The sequence below is a fragment of the Oncorhynchus nerka genome, linkage group LG18 (assembly GCF_034236695.1).
Source record: "Oncorhynchus nerka isolate Pitt River linkage group LG18, Oner_Uvic_2.0, whole genome shotgun sequence".
In the NCBI taxonomy this organism is placed as follows: domain Eukaryota; kingdom Metazoa; phylum Chordata; class Actinopteri; order Salmoniformes; family Salmonidae; genus Oncorhynchus; species Oncorhynchus nerka.
The window spans coordinates 50,812,109-50,832,419 of NC_088413.1; positions in this window are offsets into that span (position 1 = coordinate 50,812,109).

A 20,311-nucleotide genomic window follows, 5' to 3' on the forward strand; every position below is an offset into this window, starting at 1 on the left:
TTTTTATTTTTGTCTACTTGGTAAATATTTTCTTCTTGAACTGCACTGTTGGTTAAGGGCTTGTAATTAAGCATTTCACGGTAAAGTCTACACTTGTTGATTTCGGCACATGTGACAAATAATGTTTGATTTGATGTCAAGATTGCAGAGCACACTTAAAGACGAACTTCCCTTATATTGTACCGTCCCATGTCACCGATAGGGATCAAGGGATGGTGAGAGATGGACCGAGTCAATCATTGGATTGACAGCCATCACCATCAAGGGATCGCTTGGGTCCAGTTAAAGACAAGCTGCGTATGGACTGACACACTGTGGAGCCTATCCCAGACCAGCAATAATACTAGCTAGCTAACTCACCGTCAGAGCTCTTAACTCCAGACAACTCAAACACTGAGAGGACTGAAATGAGCGGATTGAGAGGTCTGGTCTTTGATTTATTTAAATATATATATTTAAATATAAATATATATTTCACCTTTAATTAATAGCCAAAAAAGTTCTCATTTACAACTGCGACCTGGCCAAGATAAAGCAAAGCAGTGCGACACAAACAACAACAACACAGAGTTACACATGGAATAAACAAACTTACGGTCAATAAAAAAATATTAAAGAATATGTACAGTGTGTGCAAATGAGGTAACGCAATAAATAGGCCTTAGTGGCGAAGTAATTACAATTTAGCAATTAAACACTGGAGTGATATATGTGCAGAAAATGAATGTGCAAGTAGAGATACAGGGGTGCAAAGGAGCAAAAAAAAAATAACAATATGGGGATGAGGTAGTTGGATGGGCTATTTACAGATGCAATGATCTGTGAGCTGCTCTGACAGCTGATGTTTAAAGGTAGTGAGGGAGATATGAGTCTCCAGCTTCAGTTATTTTTGCAATTTGTTCCAGTCATTGGCAGTAGAGAACTGGAAGGAAATGCGGCCAAAGAGCAATAGGTTTTGGGGGTGACCAATGAAATATACCTGCTGGTATACCTGCTGGAGCGCGTGCTATGAGCGGGTGCTGCTATGGTGACTAGTGAGCTGAGAAGGCGGGGCTTCACCTAGCAAAAACGTATAGATGACCTGGAGCCAGTGGGTCTGGTGACGAATATGAAGCAAGGGCCAGCCAACGAGAGCATACAGGTCGCAGTGGTGGGTAGTATATGGGGCTTTGGTGACAAAACGGATGGCACTGTGATAGACTGCATCCAATTTGCTGAGTAGAGTGTTGGAGGCTATTTTGTAAATGACATCGCTGAAGTCAAGGAACAGTAGGACGGTCAGTTTTACGAGGGTATGCGATTCTAGATTTAATTGGATTGGAGATGCTTAGTTTTTTTTTTTTTTTATCCGTTATTTTACCAGGTAAATTGACTGAGAACACGTTCTCATTTGCAGCAACGACCTGGAGAATAGTTACAGGGGAGAGGAGGGGGATGAATGAGCCAATTGTAAACTGGGGATTATTAGGTGACCGTGATGGTTTGAGGGTCAGATTGGGAATTTAGCCAGGACACCGGGGTTAACACCCCTACTCTTACAATAAGTGCCATGGGATCTTTAATGACCTCAAAGAGTCAGGACACCCGTTTAACATCCCATCCGAAAGACGGCACCCTACACAGGGCAATGTCCCCAATCACTGCCCTGGAGCATTGGGATTTTTTGTGAGTCTGGCAGGAGAGTTTACAGTCTAACCAGACACCTAGGTATTTGTAATTGTGCACATATTCTAAGTCAGAACCGTCCAGAGTAGTGATGCTGGGCGGGCAGGCAGGTGCGGGCAGTGGTCGGTTGAAGAGCATGCATTTAGTTTTACTTGCATTTAAGAACAGTTGGGGGCTACGGAAGGAGTGTTGTCTGGAGGTTAGTTAACACAGTGTCCAAAGAAAGGCCAGAGGGATACAGAATGGTGTCGTCTGCATAGAGGTGGATCAGAGAATCACCAGCAGCAAGAACGACATCATTGATGTATACAGAGAAAAGAGTCGGCCTGAGAATTGAACCCTGTGGCACCCCCATAAAGACAGCCAGAGGTCCAGACAACAGGCTCTCCGATTTCACACACTGAACTCTGTCTAAGTAGTAATTGGTGAACCAGGCAAGGCAGTCATTTGAGAAACCAAGGCTGTTGACTCTGCCTATAGGAATGTGGTGATTGACAGAGTCGAAAGCCTTGGCCAGGTCAATGACTATGGCTGCATAGTATCGTCTTTTATCGATGGCGGTTATGATATCGTTTAGGACCTTGAGCGTGACTGAGGTGCACCCATGTCCAGCTCGGAAACCAGATTGCATAGCGGAGAAGGTACGGTGGGATTCGAATTGGTCGGTGATCTGTTTGTTAACTTGGCTTTCGAAGACCTTAGAAAAGCAGGGTAGGATACATATAGGTCTGTAACAGTTTGGGTCTAGATTGTCTCCCCCTTTGAAGAGGGGATGACCGCGGCAGCTTTCCAATCTTTGGGGATCTCAGCCGATACGAAAGAGAGGTTGAACAGACTAGTAAGAGGGGGTTGCAACAATTGCGACAGATAATTTTAGAAAGAGAGGGTCCAGATTGTCTAGCCCAGCTGATTTGTAGGGGTCCAGATTTTGCAACTCTTTCAGAACATCACCTTTCTGAATTTGAGTGGGGGAGGTTTGGGCAAGTTGCTGTGGGGGGTGCAGGCCTGTAGCCTGGGGTAGGTGTAGCCAGGTGGAAAGCATGGCCAGCGGGAGAAAAATGCTTATTGAAATTCTCAATTATCGTGGATTTATCGGTGGTGACAGTGTTTCCAAGCCTCAGTGCAGTGGGCAGCTGGGAGGAGGTGCTCTTATTCTCCATGGACTTTACAGTGTCCCAGAATTTTGGGGAGTTTGTGTTTCAGGATGCAAATTTCTGTTTGAAATAGCTTTCCTAACTTCCCTGAAAAGATTCATATCGCGGGGGATATTCGATGCTAATGCAGTACGCCACATGATATTTTTGTGCTGGTCAAGGGCAGACAGTTCTGGAGTGAACCAAGGGCTATATCTGTTCCTGGTTCTAAATTTTTTGAATGGGGCATGCTTTTTTAAGATGGTGAGGATATCACTTCTAAAGAATAACCAGTTATCCTCTACTGACAGAATGAGGTCAAAATCCTTCCAGGATACCCGGGCCAGGTTGATTAGAAAGGCCTGCTCGCTGAAGTGTTTTGGGGAGCGTTTGACAGTGATGAGGGGTGGTCGTTTGACCGCAGACCCATTATGGACGCAGGCAATGAGGCAGTGATCCTTGTTGAAGACAGCAGAGGTGTCTTTAGACGGCAGGTTGGTCAGGATGATATCTATGAGGGTGCACATGTTTACAGATTTGGGGTTGTACCTGGTAGGTTAATTGATCATTTGTGTGAGATTGAGGGCATCTAGTTAGATTGTTTAACGGCCGGGGTGTTAAGCATGTCCCAGTTTAGGTCATCTAACAGTATGAGCTCTGAGGATAGATGGGGGGCAATCAATTCACATATGGTGTCCAGGGCACAGCTGAGGGCTGAAGGTGGTCTATAACAAGCAGCAACGTTGAGAGACTTGTTTCTGGAAAGGTGGATTTTTAGAAGTAGAAGCTCTAATTGTTTGCGCACAGACCTGGATAGCAGGCTATCTCTGCAGTAGATTGCAACTCTGCCCCCTATTGCAGTTCCATCTTGTTGAAAAATGTTAAGCCTAGGAATGTAAATTTCAGGATTTTTAGTGGCCTTCCTTAGCCAGACACGGTTTGGACATCCGAGTTGTCAGAGTGTGCTAAAGCAGTGGGTAAAACAAACTTAGGGAGTAGGCTTCTAATGTTAACATGCATGAAAACAAGGATTTTACGGTTACAGAAGTCAACAAATGAGGGCGTCTGGGAAATGGGAGTGAAGCTAGGCGCTGCAGGGCCTGGATTAACCTCTACATCACCAGAGGAACAGAGGAGGAGTAGGATAAGGGTATAGCTAAGGGCTATTAGAACTAGTCGTCTAGTGCGTTCGGAACAGAGAGTAAAAGGAACAGGTTTCTGGGCGCGGAAGAACAGATTCAAGTCATAACGTACAGACAAGGGTATGATAGGATGTGAATACAGTGGAGGTGCATTGAGTGACAATGAGATTTTGTCTCTAGAGATATCATTTAGACCAGGTGAGGTCACCACATGTGTGGGAGGTGAAACAAAAGGGCTAGCTAAGGCATATTGAGCAGTGATAGAGGCTCTACAGTAAAATAAGACAATAATCACTAACCAAAACAGCAATGGACAAGACATATTGACATTTGGGAGAGGCATGTGTAGCCGGGTGATCATAGGGACCAGTGGGAAGCTAGGCGAGCTGGAGACACGTTGATTCAGACAGCTAGCGAGCCGGAGCTCAGAGCTTTTTTTGACGGAAGAAGTCTGTTGTAGCCCCCTCGGACGGTTACGTTGCCAGACCGGTCGTGTTGGATCGGCAGGGCTCCGTGTAGGCAGTAAAAGGGTCCATGCCAATTGGCAAAATAGGTGGCCCAAGAAATTGGCTGACAGACCTCTTCAGCTAGCCGGGAAATGGGCTTAGCACGAGGCTAGTTCCAGGCTCACTGGTGCTTGTTTCGGGACAGAGACATTAGCCAGGGGGTAGCCACTCGGATAGCAGCTAGCTAGCTGCGATGATCCAGGTGAAAAGGTTCAGAGCTTGCAGTAGGAATCCGGAGATGTGTAGAAAAAGCAGTCTGGGTTGAATCATGCTCTGGGATGAATCGTGCTGTGCAGACTGGCAGGAGTTGACCGTGCTAAGGTTAGCTGATGACCGCTAGCAGTGGCTAACTGACTACTAGCTAGTTAGCTGGCTATCTTCTGTTGGGGGTCCCGGTTCTAAAGTATAGAAAATAGCAGATCCATACCACATTGGGTGAGGCAGTTGTAGGAGAGTATGTTGAAACTGAGGTTAAATATATAAAAAATGTATATACGAAGGGACACGACAAAGACGTCTGAACTGCTACGCCATCGATCATTTGTTTGTTTGTTTGTCTTTTCATTCAGGTGGATGAAATGAAATACTCAATAACAAAATGTACTTTCCACATCCAGGAAGCCCTTACTTTCATTTGTTTTACTTCTTTCTTATATACACAGTGGTTCGTCCTCTTTTTGTTACCGTAATGATGTTTCTATCTAATGTGCTGCTTGGCAGTCAACAAAAAGGCATGTTGATTTTTGCTTTATACTCTTCCCTCTCCAAATGTTTTCATCTAGTAATTAGTATTAGTTAGGTTGCTCTGGGCCTCTGTTCTTATCAATGAAGAAGTTGAGGCTGATGATTGCCAAGGCGTTAGTATGTTAGTTTACTTGACTACCGTGAGATAATTCAGTAGGTTTTACATTTCCACCGACAGCATAGTGAACATCTTCTGTGTGTGTTGGGGGAGAGGGGCAATGATGGAAGGAAACAATGGCTCTCTACAGTGATATGTTCAAGATAAATCACCAGAGAGCAATGGAGAGAGTGAGAGCGAGAGAGAAAGAGTTTGTAGATATATATATATATAAAGATATACAAAACCAGTCAAAAGGACACACCTACTCATTCAAGGGTTTTTCTTTATTCTTACTATTTTCTACATTACAGAATAATAGTGAAGACAACAAAACTATGAAATAACATAAATGGAATCATGTAATAACCAAAAAAGTGTTAAACAAATCAACCATTATTTTATATTTGAGATTCGTCAAAGTAGCCACCCCTTGCCATGAAGACTGCTTTGCACACTCTTGGCATTCTCTCAAACAACTTCATGAGGTAGTCACCTGGAATGCATTTCAATTAACAGGTGTGCCTTGTTAAAAGTGCATTTGTGGAATTGTTTTCCTTCTTTAATGTGTTGGGTAGGGGTGGTATACAGAAGATAGCCCTGTTTGGTAAAAGACCAAGTCCATATTATGGCAAGAACAGCTCAAATAAGAAAAGAGAAACAACAGTACATCAGTATTTTAAGACTGGAAATTTCAAGAACTTTTAAAGTTTCTTCTATTGCAGTCGCAAAACCCATCAAGCGCTATGATGAAACTCGCTCTCATGAGGACCGCCACAGGAAAGGAAGACCCAGAGTTACCTATGCTGCAGAGGATAAGTTCATTAGAGTTATCAGCCTCAGAAATTGCAGCCCAAATAAATGCGGACCCACTGTAGTATGTGCCAGGCCCTCCGGTTTGAGTAAGTCAAGAACTGCAACACTGCTGGGTTTTTTGCGCTCAACAGTTTCCCGTGTGCATCAAGAATGGTCCATCATCCAAACAACATCCAGCCAACTGTGGAAGCATTGGAGTCAGCATGGGCCAGCATCCCCGTGGAACGCTTTCGACATCTTGTAGAAAGCATTCCCCAACGAATTGAGGCTGTTCTGAGGGCAAACAGGGGTGCAAACTCAATATTAGGAATCTGTTCCAAATGTTTTGTCCACTCAGTGTATATATACTGCAGTGGAGGCTCCTCAAAGGAGGACCATCCTCCTCAGTGAATTATATATTTTTTATATAGTGAAACATTAAAAAGGTTATTGTTTAGATAAAATTATATTCCACTGAACAACATGCAACAATATCAAAGATTGTACTGATTTACAGTTCATATCAGGAAATCAGTCAATTGAAATAAATTCATTGGTCCCTAATAAGAATTTCACATGACTGGTAATACAGATTTTATACTTTGGTCACAGATAACTTTTTAAAAAACAGTCAGTATCTGGTGTTACAGGTATTTGCCTCATGCAGCGTGACACAGAGTTTATCATGCTGTTGATTGTGGCCGGTGGAATGTAGTCCCACTCCTCTTCAATGGATGTGTGAAATTATTGGATATTATCCGGAACTGGAATGCTGTCGTGCATGTCAATCCAGAGCATCCCACACATGCTTAATGAGTGACGTGTCTGGTTAGTATGCACTCCATGGAAGAACTAGGCTATTTTTAGCGTCCAGGAATTGTGTACAGATCATTGCGACATGAGCCGTGAATTATCATGCTGAAACATGAGGTGATGGCTGCGGAAGAATGGCACGACAATGGGCCTCAGGATCTCGTGATAGTATATCTGTGCATTCAAATTTCCAAAGAGAAAATGCAATTCTGTTCGTTGTCCGTAGCTTATGCCTGCCCATACCATAACCCCAATTTCACCATGGGGAATTCTGTTCACAAAGTTGACATCAGCAAACCGCTCACCCACACAATGCCATACACGCTGTCTGCCATCTGCCCGGTACAGTTGAAACCGGGATCGATCCGTGAAGAGCACACTTCTACAGTTTGCCAATGGCCATCGAAGGTGAGCATTTGCCCACATAGTCAGTTTCGACGCGGAACTGCAGTCAGGTCAAGACCATGGTGAGCTTCCCTGAGATGGTTCCTAAAAGTTTGTCCACAGAAATACTTTGGTTGTGGGATGCAAACAAATTTGTGCACATAATTGAGAGAAATAAGCTTTTTGTGCAAATATCTGGGATCTTTTATTTCAGCTCATGAAAAAAGCTTATATTTTTGTTCAGTATAAATATATTCAAGTCACCGAATAATTGATTAAAACACACTGTTTTGCAATGAAGGTCGACAGTAGCCTCAATAGTACTCTCTGATGTAGCACCATGGTGTAGCCGGAGGACAGCTAGTCAACAGTGAAGAGGCGACTCCGGGATGCTGGCCTTCTAGGCAGAGTTGCTGGCCATTAAATAGAAAAGATTAAGATGGGCAAAAGAACACAGACACTGGACAGAGGAACTCTGCCTAGAAGGCCAGCATACGAGAGTCGCCTCTTCACTGTTGAAGATGAGACTGGTGTTTAGTGGGTACTATTTAATGAAGCTGCCAGTTGAGGACTTGTGAGGCGTCTGTTTCTCAAACTAGACGCTGTAATGTACTTGTCCTCTTGTTCAGTTGTGCACTGGGGCCTCCCACTCTTTCTATTCTGGTTAGAACCAGTTTGAGCTGTTCTGTGAAGGGAGTAGTACACAGCGTTGTACGAGATCTTCAGTTTCTTGGCAATTTCTTGCATGGAAAAGCCTTCATTTCTCAGAACAAGAATAGACTGACAGGTTTCAGAAGGAAGTTCTTTATTTCTAGCCATTTCGAGCCTGTAATCGAACCCACAAATGCTGACGCTCCAGATACTCAACTAGTCTAAAGAATGCCCATTTTATTGCTTCTTTAATCAGTACAACAGTTTTCAGATGTGCTAACATAATTGCAAAAGGCTTTTCTAATGATCAATTTGCCTTTTAAAATGATAAACTTGGATTCGCTAACACAACGTGCCATTTGAACACAGGGGTGATGGTCCCTCCTTCCTTCCCTCTGCCTCCCTCCCATAGCTTTTCCTCCCTCCGTGCCTGCCTGCTTGGCACTCTCTCTCAACGCTGTCGTCGCTGCTCTGCCACTGCCAACTGTTCCTGTGTATTTGAGTCCGTCTCTGAGGGGAAAGGTTCAGAATCTATTTATCAGGATGTTTTGTAATTCATTTGCAGTAAACACCCAACTCAATTAGACAGAGAGCAGGATTCTCCGCTCTCTCACTCATGCACCAAGATGGTGATGGTATTCGGAGCACTCTCACCAGCCATACTGTAAGGACGCTCGTTTTTTTCCTCTCCCTGCACAATTATGCTTCATCTCATAGTAATTGTTGTTTCTGTTTTTTAACTGTAGGACCAAATCTAATGCTAACAATTTTTGTATTAATTGTGAATAGGGAGACTGAAGCCACATTGTATTCCAGCACATTGTATTCCCATTAATAACCTCAAAGATTTTACCAGTGATTTAGGTCTACTTTTGCTATGCTATGAAACTGGTTGTGTTGGTTGTCAAGCCAAGAAATCCCTTCCCATCTTACAGTGTAGAGGAGAACAGAGTTTCCGGCACTCAGTAGAACATATAAATGTCATATGATATGTCAAGTGCCATGTATTTTCTATGGTGCTGGTACATTAGGGTTATCTGCCAAGAGATAGGGTTGAATATGTAATCTCATGTCACATTATCCGAGTGGAGATGTAAAGCTATCTGCCAAGGGTTTGGAGGGAAAATCCCTTATAATCTTCCCCTCCTTGTGTGAATGTGGCAGGTTGTTTGATGGCAAGATATGACAGAGACAGTTGTACCTCCAGGAGTTCCACACACAGCTGTGCATGGACCAAAGTCTAACTGATCCGACAGCCAGGTCCATGTGGTTACATTAACACACAACACATCGACTGGCTGCTGCTGGCTGATTTAGGATGGACAGAAAAAAGAACAAGAAGGACTTCTTCAAAACAAAATGTGTTTTACAGCACCAACCATTTGCTTATGGGATATTTAACTTGTTATGATGTTTTCATGTTCTAAGGCCTCCTGGTGTGTGTGGAAGTGGATGAGGCCCCAGTGGGACAAATGACAGTTGAAGTAAATTAGTGTGTTTTCATTAGGAACCTCTTCTGTCAGCATTCCCTGGCTCTGGAGCGAGACTGGGCAATAAAACAAAAAACTCACTCCCTCTGCCCGCTATGCCAACTCTGCTTGCTACCATGATAGAGTACAGCCATACATCTCCAACTCACACTAGAGTGAGCACTGGGCGACCAGGCGATGTGCTGCTCTGCCTAGGAAAGACAAAGCCCCAGCAAATGATGTATGGTTGAATAAACTTAAAGAAGAGCAATGTTATGGGTAATAACTTTCATCTGTCTTGGATATCGTCCCACTCCTGACTTAGATGACCAAATGCTGTAGATGGTATGTGTGAGAATAGACGAATTAGGCTTTATTTGAAGCTGCCGTTGAAAAATGTATGGTTTGATAAAATATTGAGCAGCTTTTGGGGGGGAATTTTGCAACAGAGACAGGAGGAAAATGCATAAATTGTTGAAGTGGAATATTCAGATTCACTCATCATTAGGCTTCTGCACATTTGATACCACAAAACAAAATAACTAATTGACGGACATTGGTTCAATTACTTGAATTCCATTTAGTTCAGGGTTTTTTGTTAGAGAGAAATCAAATCAATCACGAGAGAAATTGAGTCAAGAACTACACTGAACAAAAACAAACGCAGGATGTAATGTGAAATAAAAGATCACAGAAATGTTCCATACGCACAAAAAGCTTGTTTTTCTCAAATTTGTTTACATCCCTGTTAGTGAACATTTCTCCTTTGCCAAGATAAATCATCCACCTGACAGAGGTGGCATATCAAGAAGCTGATTAACCAGCATGATCATTACACCGGTGCACTTTGAGGGGGGACAATAAAAGGTCACTCTAAAATGTGTTTTGTTATGCAACACAATGCCACAGATTTCTCAAGTTTTGAGGGAGCCTGCAATTGGCATGCTGAGAGCAGGAATGTCCACCAGAGCTGTTGCCAGATGATTTCTCTACCATAAGCCACCTCCAACATTGTTTTGGAGAATTAGTCAGTACATCCAACCTGCCTCAACCACAGACCACGTGTATGGCATTGTGTGGGCGAGTGGTTTGTTGATGTCAACGGCGTGAACAGAGTGCCCCATGGTGGCGGTGGGGTTATGGTATGGGCAGGCATAAGCTATAGACAATGAACACAATTGAATTTTTCAATGGGCAATTTGAATGCACAGAGATACCGTGACGAGATCCTGATCCCACCGTGACGAGATCCTGTCATTCATCTGCCGCCATCACCTCATGTTTCAGCAGGATAACGCACGGCCCCATGTCGCGAGTATCTGTATACAACTCCTGGAAGCTGAAAATGTCCCTAATCAACTCTATGCAAAGGAGATGTGTCATGTTGCATGAGGAAAATTGTGCTAACACCAGATACTGACTGGTTTTCTGATCCACTCCAATGCGTTTTCTTGAAGATATCTGTGACCAACCGATGCATATCTGCATTCCCAGTCATGAGAAATCCACAGACAAGGCCTAATGAATGTATTTAAATTGGCTGATTTCCTTACATGAACTGGAACTCAGTAAAATCATGTAAATTGTTGCATTTTGGGTTTATATTTTTGTTCAGTATATGGGATGCTGGGCTACAATAGTTCAGTGCAGAAACGTGGTACTTAACTACAATAACCATAATCAATTGTGCCTGTTGTTTTCCGGCTCAGACACAAATGAATAAACCTTCATGCCTGCTATGTTAGGTTAGATACACACAGACCGCATACGCTGCCGTATGAGTGAGGAATGTACACAACACAATGATGAGAGAGGGATAGAGTTTGTAAAAGTATGCCTGTATTATACACAACTGAAATATTGTATTATTTAATAGTGATTTTCTATTTTTCTATGTGAACCTGACAGAGACAAAGTATTATTTTCAATGTTATGGCAATTGAATGTTCACTATTTTGGGATTTGGCATTTCCATTTAAAAAGCCCTAATTTTAATGTGATTATTTCATAATGCATTTCATATTAAAACATTTTTTTTAACCATGATTGTTTTAATAATGCAATCGAAACCAAACCAACCTCAAAAAGGACTAATCGCTCAGCACTAGTTATACAGTATCGTCATGTTTCCCGAACACAGATTGAGTTTATAGGCTCGGACTAAAAAGCACTTTCAAGGCAGGTTTCCCGGAGAGTCTCTTTTGAAAGACTTATGGTTAATTATATACCTGGAACACTGACCCTACCGATGTCTGATCTTAATTTGCTAAATAATCCTACCGCTACAGGATTTGAACATTAAGTCCATAATGTTGCTCGATCAGTGAGTAGGCTATTAGTTGGACAAAAATAGGCTACATGAAAATTGCAATACTGTGTTAGTGTGGGTTCTCAGTGAATTTATGTAAATCACTAAACTTCTCTGCATTGTCTGCTACAAGAAAAGACAGTGCCTGTTTACTGTCATATCGAATCACAGACTTTTGCTTGTCCTTTCATCATGAATCACACACCAAATCAAACCCAATCACTGGAAGGCATTCCTGGGTTTCAGTTAGAGAGACTAGGATTCCTCTGATAGACTTTCCTCACTTCAGATATGATACACTTTTTGTTTTTGTTAGCTCATATGCTACTCTACGAAAGTCTGTAACTATCTTTGGGCTTAGTGTGTGCATGCGGGGTGTGGTGTACATGCCCATGTGTGTGTCAGTGAGTGTGTATGTGTGTCTATGTATTTGTATGTTTACTCACGTCATCATGTGTGCCGAAGCGTAATGAGTGAGTGAGAGGGATTGTTGACATTAATCTCCCCATGTAAAGCCTTCATCCTCCTCATTGAATGTATTGATATCTGAGGAGCTTGGTGTGGATGCATCACCAGAGGATCTGTAGCGATGCTATCAGGATCGGTGCGAAGCAGAAGAACACTAAATACCCTCGCATGGTAAGCTGTGAACTATCAGACCAAAGTCAACATTCTGAGGGCACAGGGGGGAAAAGAGATCAAAGTACATGCCCAGTCCATTCGATTAGTCCAGAACATGTCTGCTGGATTGAAGAAAACGCAAGCAATTTATTCTGATCAGAAAGTCACTGCCCTTCGGGAAAAAAAATTGCAGCAAACTTTCTGCAAGTTTGTGACAAATTTGGTGCAAATTAAATATTGTGCTACAAAATATTGCCGGAATTTTGCATACATACCAGTTTCATTCTGTCATCACCACTGACTGACTGGTTATCATATTTTTGCACAATTCATTTGATAGGTAGCTAGCTAACTAATGATTTGAATAAACATTTATATTTTTAGGTGAAAACATTTCTGTCTTAATACCAATATGCTAGTGTTGCAGTTCAGTAGCTAGCTAGCAACAATATGAGTTGATTTGACAGAGCAACACTTCACTTTTGCAGATGGATATGCTTCTCCTACCTGTGGTGTTGGAAGAGGCTGTATTGGGAGGAAGATGGAAATACATTATGTTTGTAGTGCCCTCACTCATAAGACTTTTTTGAGTGATAAATGAGTGTATCGTCTTCAAGATTGATAAGGTAAGTATGCATGTATTATTCTTATAAATGTACTCCATACATTCATTCTTTGTAACAATTAGATATTTCATTGCTTTAAACTAGTAGCTAACTCAAAATGATATTGTATTTGTCACATGCGCCGAATACAACAGGTGTAGACCTTAGTGAAATGCTTACTTACAGGCTGTAACCAACAATGCCATTTGAAATACATACAAAAAAAAATAAGGGAGGAGCCAAGCTTCCTGCTATCCAGGACCTCTATACCAGGTGGTGTCAGAGGAAGGCCCTAAATATTGTAAAGGACTTCAGCCACCCTAGTCATACTGTTTTCTCTGCTACCGCATGGCAAGCAGTACCGGAGCGCCAAGTTTAGGTCCAAGAGGCTTCTAAACAGCTTCTTCCCCCAAGCCAGAAGACTCCTGAACATCTAATCAAATGGCTACCCAGATATTTGCATTGTCCCCCCCACCCTGTTTTACGCTGCTGCTACTCTCTGTTATCATCTATGCATAGTCACTTTAATAACTCTACCTACATGTACATATTACCTCAATTAACCGGTGCTCCGGCACATTGACTCTGTACCGGTATCCCCTGTATATAGCCTTGCTGTTGTTATTTTACTGCTGCTCTTTAATTATTTGTTACTTTCTTAAAACCGCATTGTTGTTAGGGCTTGTATAAGTAAACATTTCACTGTTAAACTACACCTGTTGTATTCGGCGCATGTGACAAATAACATTTTATTTCATTTGAGGGACAATAGAGTGCTGAGTACCATGCAGTTAGCAAGTTTGGTAGGCTACTAATGAACAGCAGCAGCATCAGAGCTTGGAGATGCCTAATTACGTGACTAAACGGTCATATGGAATTTGACTGCCTTCATGACTCATGACCGCTGGTGTGGCTGTAATACGTTCACCGCAACAGCCCTAGTCCGGTCCCGATTGACCCTTCTCTTCTCTTGACCGCAGTCCCCTAGTTGAGTTTGGCTGATCTAGACTCATTGTCCCAAGTAACTGTTCCCCTCTAGGAAATAATGATAGAATTATTCAATGTAAATTAGATACATGGACACTGAAAAAACCATATAAGAGGAAATATACTCTGTAAAACAATAACTGTCAATAAATTCAGAAAGCATTCAGACCTCTTTTTCCACATTTTGTTACATTACAGCCTTATTCTAAAATGGATTAAATAAACAAAATGTCATCATTAATCTATGCACAATACCCCAAAATGACTAAATGAAACAGATTGTTTATATTTTTTGCAAATATTTTAAACAGAAATACCTTATTTACATAAGTATTCAGACCCTTTCCTATGAGACTCGAAATTGAGTCAATTGATTAGACATGATTTGGAAGTGTCAAATAATTACAACATTATGTTAATCACATTCATCTTATATTAGTACTCACACTGTCTGTTTTTCTTAGAGGCAACAGCATAGCTTTCGTAGAACTCTCATGTTTCTGCGTGAAGAGAGAGAAGCCTCTGAGATTTAATTAAGGTTGACATTAAATTTACAATGGCTTGGTGATAAGACAACATTCCATGATTAGTGTCTGTGTGCCTGTCCTGTGTGCCTGTCTGTCAGTGCCAGGGAGACTCAATCTCCAATTTATTTAAGGAAAGGATTAAGTATTCTATGTTGCGTTATTATTTTTATATAAGCAAGCAGTAAAGGAACTAGAGACAGATGTTAGGCGCCATGTAAATCTTGATGTCTTGTATGAGAGCACAATGTACCTTTTGTATTATTTTCACATATCTCTTCTTCGTCACAAGGACTCAGGAAGACTATAAAGAGTTGTAACCTAACCCTGTTTATTTTGGACCATAACTCTACACCATTGGGTGATTGTTAACATTCCATTACTGCAGTAATTACTAATAAAGTTGAATTGTTTTGAAGAAAGCTAAAAGTCTCTCCTTTGTATAGAATAATTCCACTACAAAAGGTCCCACAGTTGACAGTACATGTCAGAGCAAAAACCATGCCATGTGTTTGAAGGAATTGTCCGTAGAGCTCCAGGACAGGATAGTGTCGTGGCACAGGTTCATAAATGGAACCACCAAGACTCTTTCTAGAAGAGCTGACCGCCCGGCCAAACTGAGCAATCAGGGGAAGTTTACCAAAAAGCCCCTAAAGGACTTTCCAACCATGAAAAACAAGATTCTCTGGTCTGATGAAATCAAGATTGAACTCTTTGGCCTGAATGCCAAGCATCATGTCTTGATGAAACCAGGCAGCGCTCATCACCTGGCCAATACCATCCCTAAGGTGAAGCATGGTGGTGGCAGCATCATGCTGTGGGAATGTTTTCAGTGGCTGGAACTGGGAGACTAGTCAGGATCAAGGGAAAGATTAATGGAGCCAAGTACAGAGAGATCCTTGATGAAAACCTGCTCCAGAGCACTCAGGATCCCAGACTGGGGGTGAAGGTTCACCTTCCAACAGGACAACGACCCTAAGCACACAGCCAAGACAATGCAGAAGTAGCTTCGAGGCAAGTCTCTGAATGTCCTTGAGTGGCCCAGCCAGAGCCCGGACTTGAACCCGATCGAACATCTCTGGAGAGACCTGAAAGTAGCTGTGCAGCGATGCTCCCCATCCAATCTGAGAGAGCTTGAGAGGATCTGCATAGAAGAATGGGAGAAACTCCCCAAGTGTGCCAAGGTTGTAGCGTCATACCCAATGAGACTTGAGGCTGTAATCACTGCCAGAGGTGCTTCAACAAAGTACTGAGTAAAGGGTCTGAATACTGATGTAAATGTTATTTTTCCATTTTTTATTTGTTATAAATTTGCAAACATTTCTTAATAACCTGTTTTATGCTTTGTCATTATGGGGTATTGTGTGTAGATTGATGAGTGAATAAACAATTTCATCCATTTTAGAACAAGGCTAACATAACAAAATGTGGAAAAAGTCCAAAGTCAAGGGGTCTGAATACTTTCCGAATGCACCGTATGCAAAATGTATATATCCACTGTTTTTTTTTTGGTACATGAGGAGTTGGAGATTAAAAGCCCTACAGGCATAGCGCCTAAAGTATTTTATGTTCTTTTGTGTTTTTAAATGTCTGCTCAGTCCACATGCCCACACACTTTATGCATGTAATGTATACAATAACTATGTATTTATAATATGATCCTCCAATTCTATGGAATGCCCACTGTCCTCATATATCATGTCTGCTAAAAAAATATTTGGTTCTTCAATTATAGATGGAACACAAAGTTAACTTTTGATTCTATACAAGTGAAGACCAACAAAATCCAACTCATCACATGGAACGTCCACGGGCTCCGTTAGGGGGGAAAAAGCATACGTTTGTCCGTTAGGGGGGGAAAAGCATACGTTTGTCAGCGCATGTGGGGTTTTTTTTTTGCAAGAGTTTACAAAACGGAGAAATGTCATATTTAAAGAGGAGCTGGGTTGGAGATGCCTATGCTGTCACCTACTGTAGTATTAAGCAGGGGTGTAGGAATATTGATCAATAAGAATTATTTTCCCTTATATCCCTGTCACGCCCTGATCTGTTTCACCTGTCCTTGTGCTTGTCTAAACCCCCCTCCAGGTGTCGCCCATCTTCCCCATCATCCCCTGTGTATTTATACAGTTTTCTGTCTGTCTGTTGCCAGTTTGTCTTGTTTGTTCAACCCTACCAGCATTTTGTCTCAGCTCCTGTTTTTTCCCTAGTTTCTCGTCCTCCTGGTTTTTGACCTTTGCCTGTCCTGACCCTGTACCCGCCCACCTGACCACTGCCTGTCTCTGAGCCTGCCTGCCGTCCTGTACCTTTGCTCCACCTATGGATTACCTACCTCTGCCTGACCTGACCCTGCCTGCCTGTCATCCTGTACTTTGGCCTCTGCTCTAGATTATTGACCCCCTGCCTGCCATGACCTGTCGTTTGCCTGCCCCTGTGGATACAATAAACATTGTTACATCACATAGTCTGCACTTGGGTCTTACCTTGATTCCTGATTGTACGAACTGGCCATGACTGACCCAGCAGACTTGGACCAGCTCCGTAACGCCATCTCCTCCCAAGGAGCCCTCATTGGTAGACACGAGGAGATAATTTGTGGTCTGATGGAAGGGTTCCAGGATGTGGCCGAACATCACGACCTAGCATTGGACGGGAGCAATTCCGTAGGCAGCCTACCACGACGGTAACCTCCCAGCCCCTCAGTAACCAGGCTGGCTGGTAGCAGCGCAGTCACCCCGGTTTCCCGGGAACCCCGCTTACCTCCAACTCTGGATTATCGACCCCTGAACTGTCATTTGACTGCCCCTGTGGATACAATAAACATTGTTACTTCACATAGTCTGCACTTGGGTTTTACCTTGATTACTGATAATCCTAGCACATGGACCAAGAAAGAAGTTGAAGAAGTTACATTTCATGGTGAAATATATACATTGTATATCACACCAGGGGCATATCTGTTTTTTTAGATCAAATCCACAGAGAGGAACTATTCTTTTAGCAAGTGACCTAAATCATACATTCGATAAGAATGGTAGACGTAGTAATAAAAACAGCACATTTAGGGAGGCTCCAAAGAAGCTGAAATGTTATCTTCTTTTTTTTTATACCTTTACCAACATGATTAATGACAGATTTAAAAACTTCTATGAAAATGTATATATATCAGAATTAAACAATAGTTATTAGACAACTTATTAGACTAAATAACCCTGAATCAATTATCAGCAGACAAACCAGTTTCATTGCAATCAATGCATGCGTATGCTAGTGTCGTATATGCTGTGCAGGCCTGTATTGCTGGGAGGTGTTGGAGCGAGCGGTCGCATCCGCGCTTCGGTCTGCTTCGGTCTGCAGGTTGTATAACTTTTCATTACATTTCATTACATTTCATTATAGTACAACGGTTTGATTTGTCTAATCTTAGCAATTTCTTCTTAGCTAGCTACATAGCCGTCTTTGTATCAAAGATAATTGCGTAATTATCGTATTTCGTCGTCCTCCTATCTGCCCAGCAGCTAGCCAGCTAGCAAACGTTCACCGTCTACCGTAGCACTGTAGTAACTATCACACTCAACTGAACGACTTGATTAGTGTAGTGTTAGCTAGCTACATAGTTGTCTTTGCTGTCTTCGTATCCAAGATAATTGTGTAGTTTAGAGTGTGTAGTCTTAGAGTGATTATCTTAATTTACCGAGGTTAGCTAGCCAGCTATTTGTCGTCCTTAACGTAGGAGACACTCCTAGCTAGCCAACAGCTAGCCAACGTCTACTGAATAGAACTTTCGCATTCCGCTTCGCTCCACAGGTAGTATCACATTTTCATTTCATTACAGTCCCAACGGTGTGATTTGTTTGATCGTAGCTAGCTACATAGCCGTCTTTGTTTCAAAGATAATTGTGTAGTCTAGAGCGATTTTCTAGGTTAGCTAGCCAGCTATTGTCGTTCTTTTAACGCAACGTAACGTAATCAACACTGCTAGCTAGCCAGCTAGCCCCCGAATAGCAGCATTGTAGAAACTTTACACTCAACGGAACGACTTGATTAGTGTAGTGTCAACAACGCAGCCACTGCCAGCTAGCCTACAAAGTCAACAACGCAGCCACTGCCAGCTAGCCTACCTCATCAGTACTGTATCATTTTAATCATTTTAGTCAATTAGATTCTTGCTACGTAAGCTTAACTTTCTGAACATTCGAGACGTGTAGTCCACTTGTCATTCCAATCTCCTTTGCATTAGCGTAGCCTCTTCTCTAGCCTGTCAACTATGTGTCTGTCTATCCCTGTTCTCTCCTCTCTGCACAGACCATACAAACGCTCCACACCGCGTGGCCGCGGCCACCTAATCTGGTGGTCCCAGCGCGCACGACCCACGTGGAGTTCCAGGTCTCCGGTAGCCTCTGGAACTGCCGATCTGCGGCCAACAAGGCAGAGTTCATCTCAGCCTATGCCTCCCTCCAGTCCCTCGACTTCTTGGCACTGACGGAAACATGGATCACCACAGACAACACCGCTACTCCTACTGCTCTCTCTTCGTCCGCCCACGTGTTCTCGCACACCCCGAGAGCTTCTGGTCAGCGGGGTGGTGGCACCGGGATCCTCATCTCTCCCAAGTGGTCATTCTCTCTTTCTCCCCTTACCCATCTGTCTATCGCCTCCTTTGAATTCCATGCTGTCACAGTTACCAGCCCTTTCAAGCTTAACATCCTTATCATTTATCGCCCTCCAGGTTCCTCGGAGAGTTCATCAATGAGCTTGATGCCTTGATAAGCTCCTTTCCTGAGGACGGCTCACCTCTCACAGTTCTGGGCGACTTTAACCTCCCCACGTCTACCTTTGACTCATTCCTCTCTGCCTCCTTCTTTCCACTCCTCTCCTCTTTTGACCTCACCCTCTCACCTTCCCCCTACTCACAAGGCAGGCAATACGCTCGACCTCATCTTTACTAGATGCTGTTCTTCCACTAACCTCATTGCAACTCCCCTCCAAGTCTCCGACCACTACCTTGTATCCTTTTCCCTCTCGCTCTCATCCAACACTTCACACACTGCCCCTACTCGGATGGTATCGCGCCGTCCCAACATTCGCTCTCTCTCCCCGCTACTCTCTCCTCTTCCATCCTATCATCTCTTCCCTCTGCTCAAACCTTCTCCAACCTATCTCCTGATTCTGCCTCCTCAACCCTCCTCTCCTCCCTTTCTGCATCCTTTGACTCTCTATGTCCCCTATCCTCCAGGCCGGCTCGGTCCTCCCCTCCCGCTCCGTGGCTCGACGACTCATTGCGAGCTCACAGAACAGGGCTCCGGGCAGCCGAGCGGAAATGGAGGAAAACTCGCCTCCTGCGGACCTGGCATCCTTTCACTCCCTCCTCTCTACATTTTCCTCCTCTGTCTCTGCTGCTAAAGCCACTTTCTACCACTCTAAATTCCAAGCATCTGCCTCTAACCCTAGGAAGCTCTTTGCCACCTTCTCCTCCCTCCTGAATCCTCCTCCCCCTCCCCTCCCCTCCTCCCTCTCTGCAGATGACTTCGTCAACCATTTTGAAAAGAAGGTCGACGACATCCGATCCTCGTTTGCTAAGTCAAACGACACCGCTGGTTCTGCTCACACTGCCCTACCCTGTGCTCTGACCTCTTTCTCCCCTCTCTCTCCAGATGACATCTCGCGTCTTGTGACGGCCGGCCGCCCAACAACCTGCCCGCTTGACCCTATCCCCTCCTCTCTTCTCCAGACCATTTCCGGTGACCTTCTCCCTTACCTCACCTCGCTCATCAACTCATCCCTGACCGCTGGCTACGTCCCTCCCGTCTTCAAGAGAGCGAGAGTTGCACCCCTTCTGAAAAAACCTACACTCGATCCCTCCGATG